This window comes from Dipodomys spectabilis, unplaced genomic scaffold (assembly GCF_019054845.1).
Source record: "Dipodomys spectabilis isolate Male_0828 unplaced genomic scaffold, ASM1905484v1 ptg000053l, whole genome shotgun sequence".
In the NCBI taxonomy this organism is placed as follows: Eukaryota; Metazoa; Chordata; class Mammalia; order Rodentia; family Heteromyidae; genus Dipodomys; species Dipodomys spectabilis.
The window spans coordinates 10,018,610-10,041,109 of NW_024870730.1; positions in this window are offsets into that span (position 1 = coordinate 10,018,610).

Here is a 22,500-nt window from a genome sequence, read left to right on the forward strand (position 1 = left end):
TTGTACTTCTTGTTTTCTCACTAACTCCTGTTCAGCCTTCAGGAGTTCATTCTTCAGCTTCAGTTACCAGTTCATTTTCTGAGGAAGGAAAATAGTAGTAAGAGCCTCTGTACTCACATCAGCAATGCTCACAATTTCTCTTTAGAGCACCTATCTCAGGAATGTACTAGTGTATTCCAAGAAGAAGTGCTAAGTGAAAAAATTCTTTCCTTGAGCATAGTATTTAATTTGGAGTTATGTCTATGCCCAATAAATTTTACTCTGCTTTTCCCATGAGGACTTGTATCTGTTCATTGTAATGTTTCCAGTTGTAATAATACTACCTCATGGAAGAAAGGCAAAATATTTTATAATTTTAGGACATAAATCTACATCTCTGATACATTTTAAGATAACTTTTATATTCTGTAGGTTAGGATCCAACTCCATTTTTTGTTCTGTTCAATTTTTCTTCATCATTTAATAAAAATTCTGAGTTTTTCCCAAGTGATGATTTTTACAGTCTTCAAAAAAAAAAAAACAAAAAACCATGATTTGATCATGCATGGTGTTACTGAGATCTTTATTCCATTCCATTGGTTTTTGTGTAAAATTGTGTTGGCACAACTCTGTCTTTATTATACTAGCCTTGTACTGTTTCTGTTTGTGTGTGTGTGTGTGTGTGTATGTGTGTGTGTGTGTATTTGGGATCAGAGGCTTGAACTCAGGGCCAGCCTACTGTCCCTGAGATTTCGTTCAAAGTTAACACTCAGCCACTTGAGCTACATCTCGACTTCTGGCTCTTTGTGGTTAAATTGAAGATCAGAGTGGGCTTTCCTGTCCTACTGATTTCAAACCATGATCTTCAGCCACTTAAGTAGCTAGGAACACAGGGGTGAGCCATAGCCATGCTCTTACTGTGTTTTGAAATCAAATGTATGTATCTTTTAGGTTTGTGTTTTGTCAAGATTGTTTCAGTAGTTTAGGAGTTCCTGAAACCACAAACAAATGTTAAGATAAGTTTTTCAACTCTCTGCACAATGGAGAAAGGTTTCATTGAATATGTAAACTACCTTCTATAGCACTGACAATATAATAAGTTTTCCAATCCTAGAGCATAAGATGTGTTTCTGTTGATTTATGTCATCAACATTAAAGCCTTTCATTAATGTCTTCGAATTTTCTTTGCAGCCTTTCATCTCCCAGGTTATTTATTTTTGTGTTGACTCATTCTGATGCTATTATAAATGAAATTTGATAATTATTTTTAATTGATACCATTTCCTTTGTTATTGTAGAGAAATGAAACTGAGTTCTGAGGTAGTTTTTTTCTGCTACATTGATGGATTCACTTTTTTGTTTAACTTTTGTGGGTCTTTAGTATTTTCTATGTAGTCTTCTAATCTACATATTTTGATTCCCAACTTGGATAATTTTTTCTTTATTTTTCTTGAATAAAACCCAGGAAGAATCTGTGTTATGGTACTGTGTTGTACATAGGAAGTGTAAAAAAGTGTTCTAGTCTAAGATTAAAAAACTTGTACTCTTTAAGAAAAATATAATGTTTTGTGTATGTATATACATATATATGAATATATTTACATACATATAACCTGAGTCCATGTGCACATTTGTTTTTATTGGTTATGTATGGAATTTATTTTGTTGAACTTGTTTATACGTATATATATATATATATATATATTCTAATATTCTAATTTGCTGACAGTTTCCTTATAATAGGAGATTGAGGGTTTTTTATTGTTTTTTGTATCTATTGCGATTATTAGATGGCTTTTACATTCTGTTACTCTAGTAAATTATATTGATTGATTATTATATCATGGTTTATTTTTGCCTTCTAAGAACTAATCCTGTTTTACAATAATATATGGCCCTTTTATGCTGTATAATTTGATTTTTATATATTTTATTACATTAAGTTTCTCTATTTTATACACAATACCATAGATTTATGCTCAAATATTTACGAAATCCTCTAATATGTTTGTGTTATGCTTGCTTTATAATTTGTTTGACATTCTTTTTCTTACTCCATGAGTTGATTTGACATATTTCTCATTTTAAATATTTTAATGAAAATTATTTAACTACAAATTTATTCTTTCATAATGTTCTCACTGAATCTCATCAGTTTTGCTATTGTATGTTTTCAGTACCATTAAACTTTAAATATTTTCTAGTTTTTCCCTTTTGTTTCTTCTTCCTTCCTTCATTTCATTTGTTCATTTTTTTTCCTTCTTCCTATCTTTCTTCCACTTTTCTTGTATCAAAGTTTGAATATGGGCCCTTGATCTTACTCTCCTTGCTTGCTTGTCTGGCCCTCTTTCATTTGAACCTTATCCCCATCCCAGATTTTATTTTTTTTTAATAATTTTTAAGTAATATACAAAGTGGTTTCAATTCAGTCTCACTTTATTTTGGACATGGAGTCTGATAGACCGTTCTTCCTGGACTGGTTTTGAATTATGATTCTGTCAGTCTCTCAAATACATGGGTTAAAGGTGTAAGCCACTTTTGTCTGGCTTTAGTTTTCTATATATTTTGTTTGTTTCAGAGTATTTGTCTAATTTCCATATAATTGTGAATTTTCCATATGTACTTGTGATATTGATTTCTTTCCTTATTCTTTGTGACTAGATAAAATACTTTCAGTGATCTATTTCCTTTTGAATTCATTGAGATTTAATTTGTGTACTAGATATGGTAGATTGCATCTCACATGCATTAGGATGAAATTCAATGTTACTTTTTTTCAATGGGAGAATGGAGTGTTTAGCATATTCCTCTTAGATATTGGGTTTTATTTCTAGTATTTTAGATTTTTGTCCACTATTTTTAGCTATTTATTGCTTAATTATTCCATATATTTTTGTGTGTATGATGTTATACTGAACTTCCACTTTTGTGCCTTAGAGCCGTGTCTTCTTTCAATTCTACCAGGTTTGTTTTATATGTTTTAATGGCCTATCACCAAGTACACATATTTCTATAATTGTTAAATATTCTTGTTGCATTCTGCTTTTTATTATTGTGTAGTGGGCTTATGGTCTTGTTGAAATTTGGTTTTGATTATATTTGATTGAATATCAGTATACATGTTCCTGTGCTTTTCGGGTTACTCTTTGCACTGAATATATTTTTTCCCTCACAACTTTATTTTTGAGCTCTTTGTGACTAAATTGAGAACTAAATTGAGTTCCTAGAAGACAAATACAATTGGCTCATGTACTTTTATTCATTCAATCAATCTTGGTCATTTGATTAAGAAGTTTGGGCTAGTTACATTTAAAGTAATTACTGGTATGGAAGGACTTCTATCTTCTTGATGTTTGCTTATTTCTGTCCTTTATTTTAAGCATTGTGACATTATTTTAGTGAGTTGGATTTTATGATAGAATATGTTTTCTATTTTCCTATATTATGTTTTCTATTTTTCCTATAATATACTATTATTATCTTGGTGGTTATGTCGTATATCCTGAAGTTATAGCAATATTTTTTAGGTATGCTGGCTTAATTTTAATAACAAGAAAACTTCCTTTGCACTCAATGCTGACCATGTCGTTTCTGGCTTTTTGCTGCTTAATTATTGTCTGAGTATGTTTTTTGAGTATGTTTGCTTCAAATTGTCATTCTCAGATCACAGCTTCCTGGGAAGCTAGGATCACAGGTATGAGATATGGATGCACAGTTCTTTCCATTTTTGATGTCACAAAAATTGTTCCCTTATGTATTATTTGCCCCAACATGTGAAATAATAATTTTCAAGTGTAAAGGAAATTATATATTTTGTGAATTGTATTTAATGTACTGGTCTTTGATTCATAAAAGTAACAGTAAGTACAGTATCAGGAGAGCAAGTTTCATAATTGCTCAGGTATTTAATATAACTGAGATCTTTATTTCTTCATAAAGATTTAAGTTACAGTCTAATATTCCTGTACTCCATCCTTTATCACTCTCTGATTATTGGCTACATCTTCCTTCAGCTAGCTGTTCAATTTCAGACAAATACTTACAGCCTTTTTCTAGTATACATACCATCTTGTATTTTACAAGAATAATTTCTACTGATTTTTTTCTACACAGTGAACACCTTTATCTGAATGTATAATAATTTTTGGTTGAAATTAAGATGTGTGGTAACTCTAGAAATCAATTCCAAATTCGAATTCCAAAGTCCGAGTTCCTCATCGTCCCCAAGAGCTGCTGAATTTTACTTCATTTTTTGCTATGGCTGTTATTTTTTAATTTTTACTTTTTGAATTATTGTATACTGCCTCTGTGCCAGAGTTCAGTCCGAGTTATCAAAGTAAGTTCTTCATCAGTCTTTTTGAGCCTTTTTATAGGCCTACATGTAATGGTCTAGTTTTTCACTTATATAACATTTCTTAACACCCTATACTTTAATGTTTACCTCCAAAAAATAGAAAGAGAAAAATGAGGGTGTCTAACATGATAAAGCTTTTGGAAGTCACTTTCCCTTGAAGGAGATGGAGTCTCCAGCAGAAGGGGGAAGACAACAACAGCTGGTTGCCTGCGTCTATGCAGATGCAACAATCAGAGCACAGATCCCTAGTATTTGGAGGAGAGAGCTATTTTTATCCATTCTGGCTCCCACAAGCTGTGTACAACCTGCTCCAAGAACAAGTACTCAGATCCCTGTCAGAGAGCTCGGGGAAGTATTGGGTATCTGATATACTGTCTCAGAATTTGGAAAATAATGAAATCAATCACAATTTCCCATACAAGTCTCCTCTTGAAGTTGGATGCTTTCAATAGAAGCTAAACTCCGTATTTGAATAAGAGTCTATCAGTGAACTTGCCTAAATGAGAAGCTCACTCTTCCATGTTTCCAATGGTGCTGTAGTATCAGCATCTTTATAAGTCTATTAATTCTTCCCCCTTTTTGATATAATATTTCAAATAATCTAATTAAATACTAGTACATACTTATATAGAATATAGTCACTTTCAATTTCAAATAAACTCAGTCTACTTAACACATGCATTGCTTTTTTAATGTCAATATCTCTTTTATTTTTTTAACTCTGATTGCTTCTTCTTTTTAGCTGAAATTTAACTTCTAAAGGAGTTTGTAAATGCCTCTTTTTAAGTATGTTTCCACAATTTAGAATTACTGATATGTCCTACTACTCAAACAAGATTTAAATGACACAATTCTAGTTATAATATCTCTGTAGCTCATTAATACAAAAATCTCCACCCCAAATGTTAAGATTTATAAGTTTAAGCCCAGGGTTCTCTTCCACAAATAGCACTGTTATTTTGGCTCAGATAATATGTCATTGTATTTCTGCCTACCATGAAATTCAACTGAAAACAGCTTCTTCTATCTGTAGATATCAATAATACATTCCATCCACATGTGCAATGACAAGATGTGTCTCCAGATATTGATCAGTGTACCCAGTGAAGAATAATTCTCCATTAGGAGTCACTACTTTAAATACAATTTACTGCCATAAATATTATTTAGGAATTACTTGTCAGTTTAACTTTATTTTTGTTTGTGTCTATTCTTTTCTTTTTCTTTTTTAAAAGTTTTTTTAATTGTGAAAATACCGTAAGAGGGGTTACAATTACATGAGTAAGGTAATGAGTACATTTCTTATCAAGTATTGTTGCCTCCTTTTTTGTTTCCCCTTCTCATCCCTTCCCATCTCCCCTACAAACACCCCAACTCCCCCCTGTGCCAAAGCTGTAAAGTTCATTTTTTTGACATGTACAAGATGTGATTCTTTTCTTATAAGGTCACATGTTTTTGGCATAATATTTGGTATTAGTCATTTGTTCTTGATATTCTCCTATAAATTTTCTACACATTATACTCATCTTTGCTTGTGATTTAAGATCAAGTTTTGAATTGAATATTATATGCATGCTTGATGAATATCTATTCAGTACTATCCAAAATGATGTATTCAGAACAAACTAGCAGTTTCTCTTTCTCCTTTTTGCCATTCAGTAAATGAAAGAATGTAATGTGAGATGTGGATGTTGGGAAGATGACCAAAGAATTGAAATATTAGTCAATTAGTATTGCTGTCTGATAACACTGAATTTACAGTCTTGGGTAATAGCATATTTACCTAATAAACTTTTATAATAATACTTATTTACCCAGGAAGAAGTATTTCCTTTCATAAATGATTCATCCTTTGGTTTTGCAAGATAGCTTCAACTTATAATTGAACACAATTGAAGCCAATTATAAGAGGGAAGAAAAGTGTTTTGGTTATTATAATTGATAAGTAACAATAGTCATAGTTCTTTTATAAGAAGAGTACCTCAAATATATTTATTCCTTGGAAGTATAAGAATTGAACAAAAATCTTTAAAATCTTTTATCTGGTTATTAGAAACTATTTTCCTTGCTTTTAGATTCTAAGTAAAAAATCTTCTTAAACAAATGGAATATAATCCTACCATTCATAAATGCATATGCATGTGTGTATACATAAATATGTAACATACACACATCATTAATCATACTGGATCTAATTATTTATAAAAAGATGTATTCTCTTTGTTCTCTCTATCAGATATTAAATACACATGAAAATCAAGTTTATAGACATTTCCCAGATTATGTTGAGCTGCCCCATGCATGTACATAAATTTCTGACTGTTCAGCATGTGACACACAGACTGCCAATTTGAGCATTAGGAAAAATGCAACGAATTTTCCATTAAGTGTGCTTCCTCAGTGAACACCCTCTGTTTTTCTGGCAGGACCCAGCAGGATCTGAAAAATAAGCAGCATATTGGGAACAATAATGAATATTTATGTCTTGTGAAATCCTTTTACATTCATTTTCCATCTGCACTCCAAGACCCCCAAATATTATATTAGGAGAGGGGCTAAAGAGAATTCTGTTATAACTCTTTGGATTAGTGATAAACACCAATGAGACGGTAAGCCAAATGATAGCCAGACATTTTGAGGAGCCATTGATTTAATTTAAAATATATTAGTCATTTTCATTTCTACCAATAACTTCGAATTATGTGGTTGCTGTAAAAATGAACTGTGATTCTCCAAAGTCATAGAAAAATTAGTACAATAGGAATTTTGCTGAGCCCCATGAACAACAAAACAAAGGAGAAGAATGCAGGAATTTTGCTGATAATGGGGAAGAAACAGCTATTACTAAAAATGCAAAAGAAAATTAGGAGAGTTAACACAATAAAATTATGGTTTTAAAGAAAACAAGAATAAACTTCATGCCCAATTTTGGACATGAATATGAATTAATTCATACTCTTAAGAAAAAATATGAGCATAAAAATCTAGAAGGAAAGATCTTGAAATAATGGTTTACAAAGACATATACAAGACGTCTATTGCCCAGTGAATCTCTGTTAATTAAGTAGCTTGATTCATTTTATTAAAAGGGGCTTTTTCCAGGCCCAAAGAAACATAGGTCCCATGGTTTCCCTTATTTGCAATATCTAGTATAGGTATGAGTCAAGCAGAAAAAGTCAGATAATGTGATGTTAGGAAAACAAAACCTCAAATATGTATTTTAATGTTTTTGTTTCTTTCATGCATGTGTTTCTAATGCATTTATAAGATTATTTCTTTGTTGCTTTGTATGTCCCTCCCCCACAGTGTAACCCCTGCTTTCACTATATTTGATGTCAGTATAACATGTGGAGGAGACGGGGACAAACAAGTCGTTTAAGGATTCAGGTGGACCTGTTGCAACAATGAGAAGTACAAAATGTCATGTCAAAACCAGCTTTACAATGTCGGTGGGGGGGGGGGGGGTATGATTGGGTGGGAGGGAGGGGGGAGGCTGGGAAGGGAGGTGAAGGGTAAACAAAGGAGGAGGATGCAATGCTTGGTAAGAAATGTATGCATTATCCTGCCCATGTAATTGTAACCCCTCTGTACAGTATGTTCTCAAATAAAATAAAATAAAATTTAAAAAAAAAAAAATAATAAAAGGGGCTTTTTGATTCAAGTGCTTATGGCAGTCCCCTGCTAGAAGTTACCAAATTCTAGTAGATAATACTTCTAATGAACCATTGACTAGGAAGAAAATAGTTTAAAACATCTAGATGAACTAAAATAATTTTCTGACAACCTAGTATTTGTTGATTAATTTATGTTTTCTATTTATTTGTTGCAGAAATTGAGACAGGCTTCTTTTCTCTTTGTCATGAATGTCAACTTGGATGAATTAAAGTGGGTACTGAGAAAAACAGTGATGGCATATACATCTTTAAAAAGGATAAACCTAAGTATTTACATAAAAATAAAAAAACATTTAGAGTCAGCAATAATGCCTCTTCAATTTTGTGATTGTGCCTCATTTCAGGTGGTTTGAGAATTATAAAACAGAGCAAGTGTAATGGAGAAACACAAACTGGAAACTCTTCAATCTACTTAAAACTTTTAAATTCTAGAGATGGTGCTCAAATCCATGTCGCAGTATGAACTGTGCAGAGAAAGTCTCCATGGTAGGAAATAAATGTGGATCTCAAAGCCATCAGTTTGAATGTGACTTTTAGCTTTGAAGGTCTTTGTAGAGCCTAGAGAGCATGGTGCCCATGTTAACCTTTGAGCCAGAATAAAATAAATGAAAGGAATTTTTTTCACTTGATAGTTGATGTATTTTGAATGAAAAATTTCTGTGATTCTGTGATTTCTTGATTACATGCAGAGTTTAATGAAAGACCACCCACTCCATAAAGAAAAGAGCAACCTTAAAGGAAATCTCAGCTGCGTTGCCAGTTTCCTTCTGTCCTACTAAAAAGAGAAAAGTAATTGAACAGCAAAAGCTATGGCTGAAAAGTCTACATGGTGTAGGGATTCTCAGAGACATTTGCTTGAAGTTTTTCTCAGGCTTTTTAAGCCTGAGCCACATTGGAATTTCTCTGTTGGTTGCTTCCAAGTGCTAGCCATCAGATGCTCAGTATTGAGGGCAAGAATGCTACATCACACTGCTTAACTTTCGACCTCCTCCCTCTCCTTCCTCTGCTGGGCTACACCTATTTCCTTCCTCTAGATTAAGAAAAAGTTAAATCAATTTTTACCACTAACAGTACTTTTAATTTAAAGCCAAAATTCTAAAGTCAAAATTATGTTTCATAAAGTGTACCATACACCAAATCTCTGTTATTATGAGAAATCTTTCAACAGTATCTGTTGCATGCTTTTCTAAATTAAGTGGCAACATGTTGGAAATGAATGGAACTACTAATAAATATCTTCAAACTCATAGAAGTATCCATTTCACTTTCAGTCCCTATACTTTGTGGCCCAAGTATGACTTTTGACATCAGCTACACCTTTCATAAAAATTAAAAGCAGATTGGATTTCATTAACTATTGAAATATTTAAATTTATTATATCTACCTGAAATACTCTCAGTAATAATTAAATGCCTGGTGTTCTTTTCATAATTTGAAAAGATAGCATTTATAGATTGTGTATAAGACTGAAGGAGAATAAAAATTAAACCCTGTGGCATGACAAGCTTGGATCAGCATACCCTTTTATATCTTTTGCAATGCTTGGCTTTCAGTATTTTGTGGACCTGGCTATGGCAGAAAAACTGACTGAAATATTTCTTAAGTTGATATTGTGATGTTTCCCAAAAAATACTGAAGTAGAAATAGTAGAGTGTGATGTTTCTGCTTATGGACATCAATGAAATTTTGAAAATAGCCATGATGGATGTACCATCAAGTATGTTAGATATTCTATATTTGTCATTTTACTGCTCATAATTCCCAGAATCTCTGTTTCATAACATTATCGTGTTGGAAAACCAAAAGTACTGTTATTATGTATTCACAGTTTAAGTTCAAAATTATTCTTTTTTTCAAGTTTTTAATCACATGCACATAGACACATACACACACATACACACATAGTATTTTTCCTCTGATTAATATTGTAAATATCTTTTTCTCATATGCATTTTCTGTTTTACAATGTGATTTTATACACAGCATGTTTTCTATGGATAGCAAGGTTGACTTTTCAAAATAACCAGCCAATATTAAACCTTGTGTTTTATTGCTTTGAAGGCTAGGGACCTTTAATCTTACGTGATCATCTCATAAATATTATTTTTTCTCAAAATGGATTTTTGCTATATGAACTGTCACCATTGACCAACAAACAAGAGCATCTTGTTAAGCACTTTTCTAATTTACCCCACAAGAGGAAGAAAAAATAAATATATTCCAAAGAAACTTTACATCTTGGTTTATCAGCTATAAGCAGTACGTAAACATTTAATATATAATGAAAAAATGATAGATTAAAACAATTGAATCAAGATGCTTCTACACTTGTTCTTCTACCTACATATAAGTTAAAAGAAATTATTTCCCAGTCAACTTATGACTACTCATTTTATGTCTCTAGATGGTAACACTGCAGTACATAAATTCAACACTTTTTTTTCTTTTGGTCATGGAACTTGAACTCAGGGCCTAGGTGCTATCCCTGAGCTTTTTTGCTCAAGACAAGTGCTCTACCACTGTGAGTTACAGCACCACTTCTGGCTTTCTAGTGGTTTGGAGATAAGAGTCTCATGGACTTTCCTACTTGAGCTGGAATAGAACCATGATTCTCAGATCTCAGCTTCCTGAATAGCTAGGATTAAAGGTGCGAGCCACCAATACTTTAGCATCTTTCTTTCTATCTTGTGAAAATATTAATCAAGTGCACACAGTCAGTTGAAATATCATGCTAAGTCTGTCGTTACTTATATGCATAGGAAATTAAATTAAGTATAAAAACTATGTTTTTCAGCTCTTCTTTGTAAAGAGTTTAGAAATTACTCTTCTAGGTCTAGGCATGATGGACCTGTAATACCAGATACTTAACAAATAGAGATTGGGAAGGTCATGATTTATGGAGAATATGAACCAAATTAATAAGACCTCCTCTCAATAAAATTTTGAACAATGTTTCTCAAATTTCTAACCCCCAACTATTCAAAAGACATAATAGAAGCATCAACATTTAGGCTAGTCCTGCCAAAATTGCAAGATCCTATGTGAAAATCAACTAAAGCAAAAAGTGTTGGAGCAAAGGGTTTTGATTCAAGTGGTACAATACCTGCCTAACAAGCTCAAGGCTGTTAGTTCAAAAGCAGGTACAATGAGCAAAAAAGTAATAGTTGTGCTGGTAGCTTTAGTATGGTCTTGTTTGTGACCATTCAGGTAAATGTCCAAAAGTGGGTGTGCAAGGTCATAGGGGAGCTCTCTCTATGTGGAGTCTTTTGAGGAACCTCCATACTACTTTCCAAAGTGGTTGAACAAGTTTGCACTCCCACCAACAATGCAGTAGGATTCCCTTCTGGCCACATCCCCTCCAGCATATGTTGTTAATACAGTTCCTGATTATAGCAATTCTAACTGGGATGAGGTGGTAGCTCAGTGTTGTTTTGATTTGCATTTCTTTTATGGCTAGAGAGGTTGAGCATTTCTTCATGTGTCTATTGACCATCCTTCTTTCCTCTTCGGAGAAGTTCCTCTTTAAGTCTTTAGCCCACTTATTTATTGGGCAATTGTTTCTTTGAGGATTTGTTGTTGGGGGACTTAATTTATTGAGTTCCAGCAGCATTATTTACCATAGCTAAGATATGGAACCAAACCAGATTCCCCTCAGTAGATGAATGGATCAAGAAAATTTGGTATATATAAGAAATGGATTCTATGCCTCCATTAGAAAGAATGACATTGCTCATTTGTTAGGAAATGGAAAGTTTTGGAAAAAATTATATTAAGTGAAGTAAGCCAGGCTCAAAGAAACAGGTCCCATGGTTTCCCTTATTTGCAAAAACTAGTATATGTCTGAGACAAGCAGAAACAGTCAAATAAGTTGACATTAAGTGAAATGAACCCCAAGATAAGGACTCAAATTTTTTTCATGGTATTATTTCAACATATTTATAAGATGATTTCTTTGTTGCTTTGTATGTCCCTCCCCCATGGTATAACCCCTGTTTTCACTGTATTTGATGTTGGTATAATTTGGGGAAGGGAAGGGAAAAAACACACTGTTTAAATAGAGATACAGGTGGACCCATTGCAACAATGACATGTACAAGACACGTCGAAAAACGTACTTTACAATTTTGGTGGGGAGAGGGGATGCTGGGGGGAGTGGAGGGCAAATAGGAGGGAGGGCTGGTAAGGGGAAACAAAGGAGGAGGCAACAATGCTTGATAAGAAATGTACTCATTACCTTGCTCATGTAATTGTAACCCCTCTGTACAGTATTTTCACAATAAAAACATTAATAAAAAAGAAATTAATAGTCATTCCAAGTATTTCCTTTCACTGGGGATGGATATCTTTAGTACACCTCCTTATTCTGAAATATCCATTACTTTTTGACTGCTCATAGATTCGCTCTCTTTATAAAATTATTACTGTGCTTCAGAAAAGGAAAGACACTATCTATGACCTATCTCGTTATCTCTTTATCTATTTGTCTGTCATCAATCTTTTATTAAAAATAAACACAATGTAAAAAGCTCAACAAATTGAGAATGGATGGGTTTTTTGATCAGGAAACATTATAGACAAAAAGGAAATAAGCTATTTGCATATAAGAACTGTGTTCAAGTTTTGGGAAATGTAAAATGATTTCCCCTCAGGCACAGATTATAAAATGCACAGATCATAAAAATGCTAATACTGCTTTAAATGCATAATGAAATTAAATAATGAGGGGAATAGATGGACAGATACAGACTTCTCAGTGGTTGAAGTAATGAACAAAGCAAATGACCAAACTGATTCATGTAGTAATGAATTGAAGGTGAGACCTTCATTAGATCCATTCAGTATAGATATAAATTGTTGCATAGTAAAATAGAAAATATTGTGCATGCACAGGTTTGAATACTCACATACATTCACACACACACATGCACATACACACACACACACACACACACACACAAACACACACTTGTTCTGGATATATCCACTTAGCTCTGATCAAGGGCACCTCTACAGTAATGAGTCTGTTTACCTCCTGGATCTGGCTTCTAATATCATTCTTAAGTAAATTGATTCAGGGATCCCTGGAGAATGGCTGACCCTACGATGTGGCTGAAGATGTGCAATATAAAAGTGATCTAGATCAAAGTGCCCGAAACTTAGAAAGTGCTAAGAATATATCAAAGCATAAACCAAAAACACACTAATAGAGATGTGAAAGTGATACAGGATCCCAGTGACAGAGTTCCTGATAGGTTACAGCTAGAATACTTTGAATCATAAAAACAGAGTCAGAAGCTAAGCAACAGTTTAAAGCAATTATCCTGGAGCTAATAGTGATATGGATATTTAACAAAGAAGCCTATAAGCTGAGATAAGGGGCCAGTGTGATGAATTCAAAATCACACATATAGATACGACCCTCTAGCAAGATGGTGCACAAATAGCTGTCTCTTAGGTGTGAACTGTGCATGATATTACACAAAAGATGTAGTGTAAAGAGAGGAGTAAACATGTAACGTCACAGCAGAGAATCTCAAGGAGCATTGTGTCAGCCAGTAGATCAATACAAATCTTGAAGAAAAAGATGTAATGGTGTGTACCTTGCTAGCTTGTGATTGAATCCATGGTTTCCTAGTATACTTCTTTATAATGTGCTTCTAGTCCAATCAGAAAAATCAAATCCATAATACAACATTCCAAGGGAGACATTCTCTAAAATACATAACCAGGACCACTCAGAACATTCAAGGATATCAGAAACCAGAAACATCACTTCCATAGCCAAGAGGATCCTGAGAACATTTGACTACACAAATTTAATGTCGAAATCGGGATGAAATTCTAGAACAAAATGAAATAAAGACTAGAACACTGACGCAAATATTGACCATATTTACTCTATGGAATAAACTGTCAATATCAGCTCATTAAGAGAATCAAATCAACTGAACTGATTAAAAAAATAGGAGAACTTTAACTTCAGATGAATGAGAAGTTTCTATGTCAGCTTGCTAATTTGTCTGTAAATGTGAAATTCTTCTAAAATGAACAATTCATTAAAAAGGCACATGTTCAGAATTTATGTGTCATGTATGACTGTGAAAAAAAATCTTACAATTCCATATCAACATAGCAAACACCTTGAAAGTGTCAGGCCTGCACTTGATCCGTAAGGATTCAAGGTCATATTATAGTCGCATAACATAGAATATGTATGTTTAAAATACAAATCAAGGTGCCTCAGCGCAATAGGTAGTGCATCAGTCTCATAAAATACAAATAAATCAGCTACAGAGGGCACAGTTCAAATGACTCAATGACTATTTCTTGTAGTTAATATTTTCTAATATATAATAGAATTTATAACAAAACATAAAACACAATTCTTGAACGGGTCAAGTATGTAAGTTATAATGTCAAACATTATGTTTGTGTATGTATGTATCTGTGTCCATATTTTGTGTGTGTGTCTGTGTGTATCACCTAAGGAGTACACTCTATCTTTCTAATCACACCTCCAATTATACTCTTTACTAGTTATTTGGAGGAAATAATTTCAAGACAATTTTTACCCAGGTGGCTTCACATCTCAATCCTCAGATTTCAGTCTCTTGAGTTACTAGGCTTGTAGACATGAGTACTATTATAAGCTTACAGTGCCAGCTTGAGCTAAAACTTTTTCATGTAGATGAATGTTGATCGTATGTACTAGGTGAAGTTATTGCTTTTTGCTTTCATTTTTCCCCCTATGGTTTATTCCCTGTTATCACTGTATTTAATTCTGGCACCCTGGGTATTGTATAAACATTTGTCTGAATCAGGGAAGGGAAAGGGAACAACAAACTGGTGAGACAAATGACAAAGGGCATACCAATACAACAGTGATACTCACAAGACAACATGTTGGAAATGAACTTTACAACTGCAGGGAGCAATGAATGGGAGGGAAAGTGGTAAAAAACAAAAAAAAAGAGGGAGGGGTAACAATGTTCAACAAGAAATGTACTCACTACTTTACATATGTAACTGTAACCCCTCTGTACATCACCTTGACAATAAAAATTAAATTAAAAAGTTGATAGTTTTCTGTTTTGTCCTTCTGTTTTTACAGTTGTCCTCTTTAGGATACGAAACAAAACTGAGAGTATGTGAAGTGATTTAAAACCAAGCAGCTCAGTATTTGTAACACTGTCAAATATTTACCATATAATTTACAAAAGGTTATTTAAGCAATTATGGCATCTAAAAGTTTTAACGTTTAAATGATGTTCAATTTCAATTAGCGATTGCATACATTATCAAAGCAGCATTTGGTGTTTTGTTTCAGTTACATTTTGATTAGCATTAAACTCACCATTCATTTTCTAAAGAATACTACAACACTCTAACACTGCTCATGGCAAACTGAAATTAATTTCAACCTTGTAGAAAAAGAAAATGATTTAACCAAATTTCTCCTTTTTTGTAAATATATTAACAGTTAGAGCAATCAGTGTTTAGTCGCAAAGAACTGAAAGAAGTTATGAATGGGTGAACACAATCTATTGGGTTTGCAGAATGCCCTCTCTTTAGCACTAATTTAAATATTTACTGAATATTAATATTCAAATCTAGATATGTGCGTGTGTTTTATCCTGCAACTCTAGGAAAGAAATGGTGAATGGTGAGCTCAGAATTAGAATAACCTGTTTTAAACAATGAGTGTTTTGTGTTTTGTGGATGTTCTTTTAAAAAATACCATTTATCATTCCACTGAGCACTTCCCTGATTCTTACATTTCAGTATGTAATTATAAACTTTATATCAGAAGTGTATTCATGAATACCAAGGTGAAATGAGAAGTATCTAAAACACCTTACCTGTGTGATACCTTACAGCTAAGGATATTTGTGGAAAATGAAGGACACTTAGAAGCTTTTCTAACTTAACTAAAAAGAGGAAAGTTTTCCATTTTTATCCAACTTAAAAACATGTATCTTCTGCATTAAACTGCTCTGTAACAAAGGAAATTTTCTTAGACAATTAGTGAATAAGGCTTTAAAAATTACAAATTTTGGAAATGGTGCAGTGGCTCAAGTGGTAGAAAGCTAGCCCTGAGCTGAAGAGCTGAGGGACAACGTTCAGGCCCAGAGTTCAAGCCCCATCACCAAAAAAACAAAACAAAACAAATCAAAACACTTTTGGGGCTGGGAAGTGGCTCAGTGGTAGAGCGCATGCCTTGCATGCATGAGGCCCTGGGTTCGATTCCTCAACACCACATAAGCAAAAAGAAAAAAAAGCAGGAAGTGGTTCTGTGGCTCAAGTGGTAGAGCGCTAACCTTGAGCTAAAGAGCTGAGGGACAGTGCCCAGGCCCAGAGTTCAGGCCCCATGACCGGACCCCCCCCCCCTCAAAAAAAAAATTACAAATTTGGAAAACTGTGTGTATGGTAGGGGTGGGGAAAATCACTTGAAGATTACAAGGACTTTAAGCCAGGATATGGTTGCTCACACCTGTAATCCTACCTACAAAGCAGATGAAGACTGGGAATATAGTGGTTAAGGCAATCCATGAAACAGATAGGGATCTGAACCAACAAACTGCTTGTGGTGGAGTATGACCATAAATCCCAATTAAAAGGGAGGCATGGAAGAATTGAGGTCTTATTCAGAAAGAAACTGTGAAACCCTATTGGAAAATTTTGGGCTAATGAAAAAAAAGAGAAAGAGTGTGGACTTTACTCAAATGTTAATATCTGCCTAGCAAACACAAATCCCTTAACCAAACCTTAATACAACCAAAAAAATGATTAGCAGCTTGTACACTGCTATTGTTGCCAGAATTTTCTTCAAGAGATTTTCGAGTGGCTTTGGATGGCTACTTGTAGGAATACAAGTAGAGTTTATACATTCATACTGACAAATTCACAGGCATGTATAAAATACCTTAAAGTGCAAATAGGGCTAGCAGTAGATTGAGTAAAAAATAATGGCAGGATTCTGGAAGACTTTCCATAAATGAAGAGTGAGGATTGGTAATTTTTCCCTTACAGAAAGAACACTAATTTATTCTGCAACAATAACTTTAATGTGATGTTAAAAAGTGAAATATTTTGTTTTCCAGACTTGCTTAAGACAGTTTAATAGTGTTGAACAATGTCTTCTACATTATCTCAGTAAAATGTGCAATTGATTTATTTTAAATTGAAATTCTGGTCAGCAGATGTAGAATAGAGTTAAGACTCTATAATTCTAATTAGGTCCTGTAGATACATAATAGATAAATGATAAATAGATAGGAATAGAGGAAGGAAGGAAGGAAGGAAGGAACGAAGGAACGAAGGAAGGAAGGAAGGAAGGAAGGAGGGAAGGAAGGAGGGAAGGAGGGAAGGAAGGAAAGAGGGATGGAGGGAATGTAATTTTGATTACATTCTTATTTCTCTCTATAGATATTAACAATACCACCTGAAAGCCCATTCAGATATTTTCTTTAGATTAAACAATAATGTGTTAAAACATTTTCATCTAGTGTAACAAGGCTTTGTTTTCATAGAAACAATGGGAAAAAATGAAAATGCCTGTAATATAAATTACTATTAAACGAAGGAAAGAAAGAAAATAAGAAAGGGATAAGGAAAAGAGGAAATCAGTACCATTCAAATCACAAGGAATTTTGATATGGAAGTAGTGATTTGAGTTCTACCATTTTGGGCTTTACCTGTTTTTCAATTTCTCTTTTCCATATTCCTATTATTTAATATGCTCATTTGCTATGCACATTTCAAATTCTTTTTCTTTTACTTTGATGCATCTTTTGCTACCATGAAGGTAAAGTATAGTAGTAGTGAGGGCTGAAGTACACATGTAGTTTAGAGCTGGGCATCATTTTGATTCAGTTGTCTTCTGGGTTGAAAGGATATTGTGCCATAAAGGTTTTATAGATACTTCTATCTTTCCATCCTTCCACTTGCACTTTACAGGGCCTAATGTGGAATGAGTGCATCTTTTATGTGCTGGGTATTTGGGGAGAATTCTGCCATTTATCAATATGTGATATTTACAATATTTTCCTTGTATTTCAACTTTTAAAATAAAATTTATCTATTTGGGTTTACTGTAAGAATTTTAAACTTTGTTATTGTTACTATTTTTAATCTCTATTGTTTATAAATATCATTTTTACATAACAATATTTCCTGAGATAACATTTCCAACCAACCTTGCTCCTCCCATCATTTCTAGTGCTAACCTTTACATGTTTGGTCCTTCTTTGCCTTTTTACAAATTATTTGCTTTGAGTTTTCACCTTTCAGTCTTTCTTTCCTGAGTTAGATGTAGTGTTACCCAGACGGTATCTCATTTACCTCTTGTGTCCTCAGCATTCCAAATAGGACCTAATACATACCAGAATAAGGTGTTTATATTTAGTGAATGAAAACACACTGTGTTATATTGGTTCTTACTATACCAATGTAGTATCTAACTGTCACAAAAAACTTCCTGTCAATTCCAATCTATCCTGAACAATTTCCTTTTAAAAAAAATCTCAATTCCTTACATTAATTCTAATAGGTCCTTTGACATGCTTGCTAATCCTACTTTCCACATGGTACCTGAAGATACAACACTTCATTTCACCAAATAGTTTTCTGGTAGTTCCTACAGCATGCTAAAGTGTTAATGGAATAACTCAAGTAGAATCTACTCATCTGTCTTTCAAAGGTCCCTTATCAGTGTGTTTTCTCACTAACAGGCTTCCTTTTTGTTTATAAAAGTGCTTTCAAGCCTTTGCCCTTACTATTTCTTTTTATAAATAAGTTTTTTATTGTGAAAATACTGTGCAGAAGGGTTACAGTTACATGAGCAAGGTAATGAGTACATTTCTTATCCAGCATTGTTGTCTCCTCCTTTTTCCCCTACCATCCCGTCCCTCCCACCTTCTCAACTACCCCCCTTACCCACCCACCCCCACCTAAATTGTAAAGTTCGTTTATTGACATAGCATAGTGTCTTTTACATATCATTGTTGCAATGGGTCACTCTGTATCCCTATTTTTTTCCCTTTCCCTCCCCAGATTATACCAACATCAAATAAAGGGGTTATATACCATGGGTGAAGGACATACAAAGCAACAAAAAAATCACATGGTATCTTATAAATACGTTAGAAACAATAGCAAGGAAGAAAAAAACCACTTGTGTCCCTATCGGGGGTTCATTTCACTTAACTTCATCTTATCTGAGCTTTTCTCCTTGTCTCAGACATATACTAGTTATTGCAAATAAGGGAAACCATGGGACCTACGTTTCTTTGAACCTGACTTACTTCACTTAATATAATTTTCTCCAAGTCTTTCCATTTCCTAACAAATGGGGCAATGTCATTCTTTCTGATGGAGGCATAGAATTCCATTGTGTATATATATACCACACTTTCTTGATCCATTCATCTACTGAAGGGCATCTGGGTTGTTTCCATATCTTAGCTGTGATAAATAATGCTGCAATTAACATAGTTGTGCTGGTAGCTTTAGTGTGGTCTTATTTGTGATCACTGGGTAAATTCCCTGCCCTTATTATTTCTCTTCACAATAACCCCCAGTGTGAGGACCGTAACATGGTATTTATATAAGCAACCAATTCAGTATGCAGATTTTACTCAGTGCCTTTCCTAACCTGAAACAGTATGTCATCATTATTATTTGTGCTTTGAATCTTTTGTCTACTGTGTTTATGATCTTCAATTTTGCACAATCCTTGGTCTCATTCAGATTTCTATATTTTATGAATATAAAAATGCATGTCAGATTAGATGCAAAAAAACAAAGGAAACCTTCATTTCTCAACTTTGTTTCTAGTAATTTAGAAAATCCTAAAGGATTATAATAACATGGAAGGTGGTTACAGATTAGGGACACCATGGGAAATGGCTAGCTTGATTTGCTATCAAATTGAGACTGTAGGACAGAAACAATACAATGGAAAAGAATGAAAATTATTCATTTCTTTGGGGTTGCCAGTGGTGTGTGTGTGTGTGTGTGTGTGTGTGTGTGTGTGTGTGTTTGGTTAATTAGAGATAAGATTCTCACAGACTTTCCTATCTAAACTGGCTGGGAACTGCAATAATCAGATCTCAGTCTCATGTGTAGGTAGGATTTCAGGTATGAACCATCAGCACCCAGCTTGACCAGGGTGTTTGATTACATAAAATGAACTATAGAGTATTTTCTCAATTTAGCGTGACTTATTTTATAGTTAGTGTAAATAACCAGGTTAAACCTTTTCTGAAGCTTTAACTATTTTGTTAGTTACTATTTTTTTAAATTTGAGTAATTGAGGGCATATTTCTGTGGTAGATTACTTCTATAGTATGTGCAAGGTCCTAGATTCAATCCTTCGCATTCATTTAATTGAGAAATTGACAAGACTTTATATAAAACATTATTTCTATCAGTAGTTTTGTGTTCAGTTTCCTTTCCTTGATCTCAATATTTATTTTTATAATTGCCCAAATTTCTCAAAAGTCAAGTAAAGTTTAATCAGAAAATATATAAAGAAGTATATGAAATTTTCTAAATTTCCAATTGTCCAGGATTGGTACTGTTATTTTGGTAATGATAGATTTCTGTCTGTATGCATGCACAGCAGTATTTTCTAACATGAAACGTGGTGTACTAGAGAGGAGGTGATAGAAAGATTTATGTTAAAGAAAAGCAAATCATTTTAACAAGTGATTTGGCTAAACAAAATTTCAGATTTTTCAGAGCATGTGTTATACTATGTGTATTGTAAGCCTCTAAACATCTTGATAAAAAATGCATCACTTTCCAAACAATGTGATTATAAAGTTATGGACTAATATTCCATTAACACTTGGAAAACATTGTTTTGTTTATACTGCACAGTTTCTTCTGTAAGTTGCTTTTTACACTGATGCAACTTCACATTAGTGCACTATTTTCTAAATATTGAATGTGGTTACATATTATTCCACTGCTTGGTTATTTGATAATTTCTTTAGAAATTTTGCTATTTATTAACATTTTGGCTGTTTACTCTTTGATGTTGTTGTTACTTAAAGAACTGTTATTTTTTGTCAATCATCAACTGATTGCGCTGGGTAAACTTCTAGAAAAGGAGTTAATACACAAATCAAAATCCATTCAGGTAGATATTACCAATTCTCAGGTCCCTATTATCAACACAGGATCATGTAAATTTTTCAATATTTGTCAATAATATTTTGAATACTTTATCCTGGACTAATATAAAAGATAAATTAATAAATATAAATTTACATTTTACAAAATTATATATAAATATATTTTATATAATTTTTTGCATAATTTTTATCCTTTATATAAAATTTGTTATTATTTCACACTTTCATGTTTCGGTTATGTCACCTTTTCAATTCATTATATATACAAAATATATATGTGTGTATGTATTCATTATCAGTATAATAGAAACAGGTGTACATAAAGTGATAATATTTATCCTGTTGGCCCAAATTATCCTAATAATCTAATATTGTCCTTAATAATCATAATTTTTATGAAACATTCACTATGCTTTCAATCACTTTATGCTTTTAAACCCAATGCTTAAATGATTAAACTTAACGTTATTTTGAGATACAATATATTTTCAGTATTTTGAACTAAGTAAAATATTATACCTTGTTCAGTTCCAACCTAACTCACAGGACTTTTGTGCTTATTTTCATCTAGTATTTTTATCACTAATTTTGTTCTTTATAGTAATAAGCATTGCTCTTAGCTCTATTTTGTTATGCTTTTCCTTTCAAATTTATAATAGAAATATTAAACATCAGAGTGTTTCTCCACGCAAGAACTCTCAACATAGTTGATATTCAAAATATCTCCAGGGTGAAATTTCAGATAACCATGATCAGATATCAAGATTCATTATTAGCATAGCATTATTAAGCTTATACTTTGTCATTACAGCTCACTTAAATCAACATTTTTGTGTCTGTACTCTTTGATGATTTTAACAATTCTTGTGTAGTTGTTGCTTTTCCCAAATCATCATTTTCTATCCTAAACAGCTGCCTCAATGATTTTCTTATACATCTTAATTAGTTCCAGCCTTCAGATAATCAAGTTTCAAAAAGTACTGAATGTGGAAGAAGAAACATTGGTCACACTGTTTTCTTTCTGGCTTGCTTCCCCATTGTTAAATCACGATGTATCTCTAACAATATGACAAGCACTAAAGTGACTCTTCATTTTAAATTTCAAAACCCTCCTTGTGGTGCATATACAATTGTAATAATTTTCTTTTTGAAGCTTGCTCATACTACTTATGAGTATAGAATATCACTACCTGCCCTCTGTGCACCTTCAATAAATATTAATTACTACCACTAATTAGAAATGTTGACACATGCATTTCTAATTACAATTGAGGTTACATCTGAAGAGAGGATGGTTTCAGTTAATTAAATATCAGTGAATATTTTCACAAGATTGGAGACATTTGACAAAGC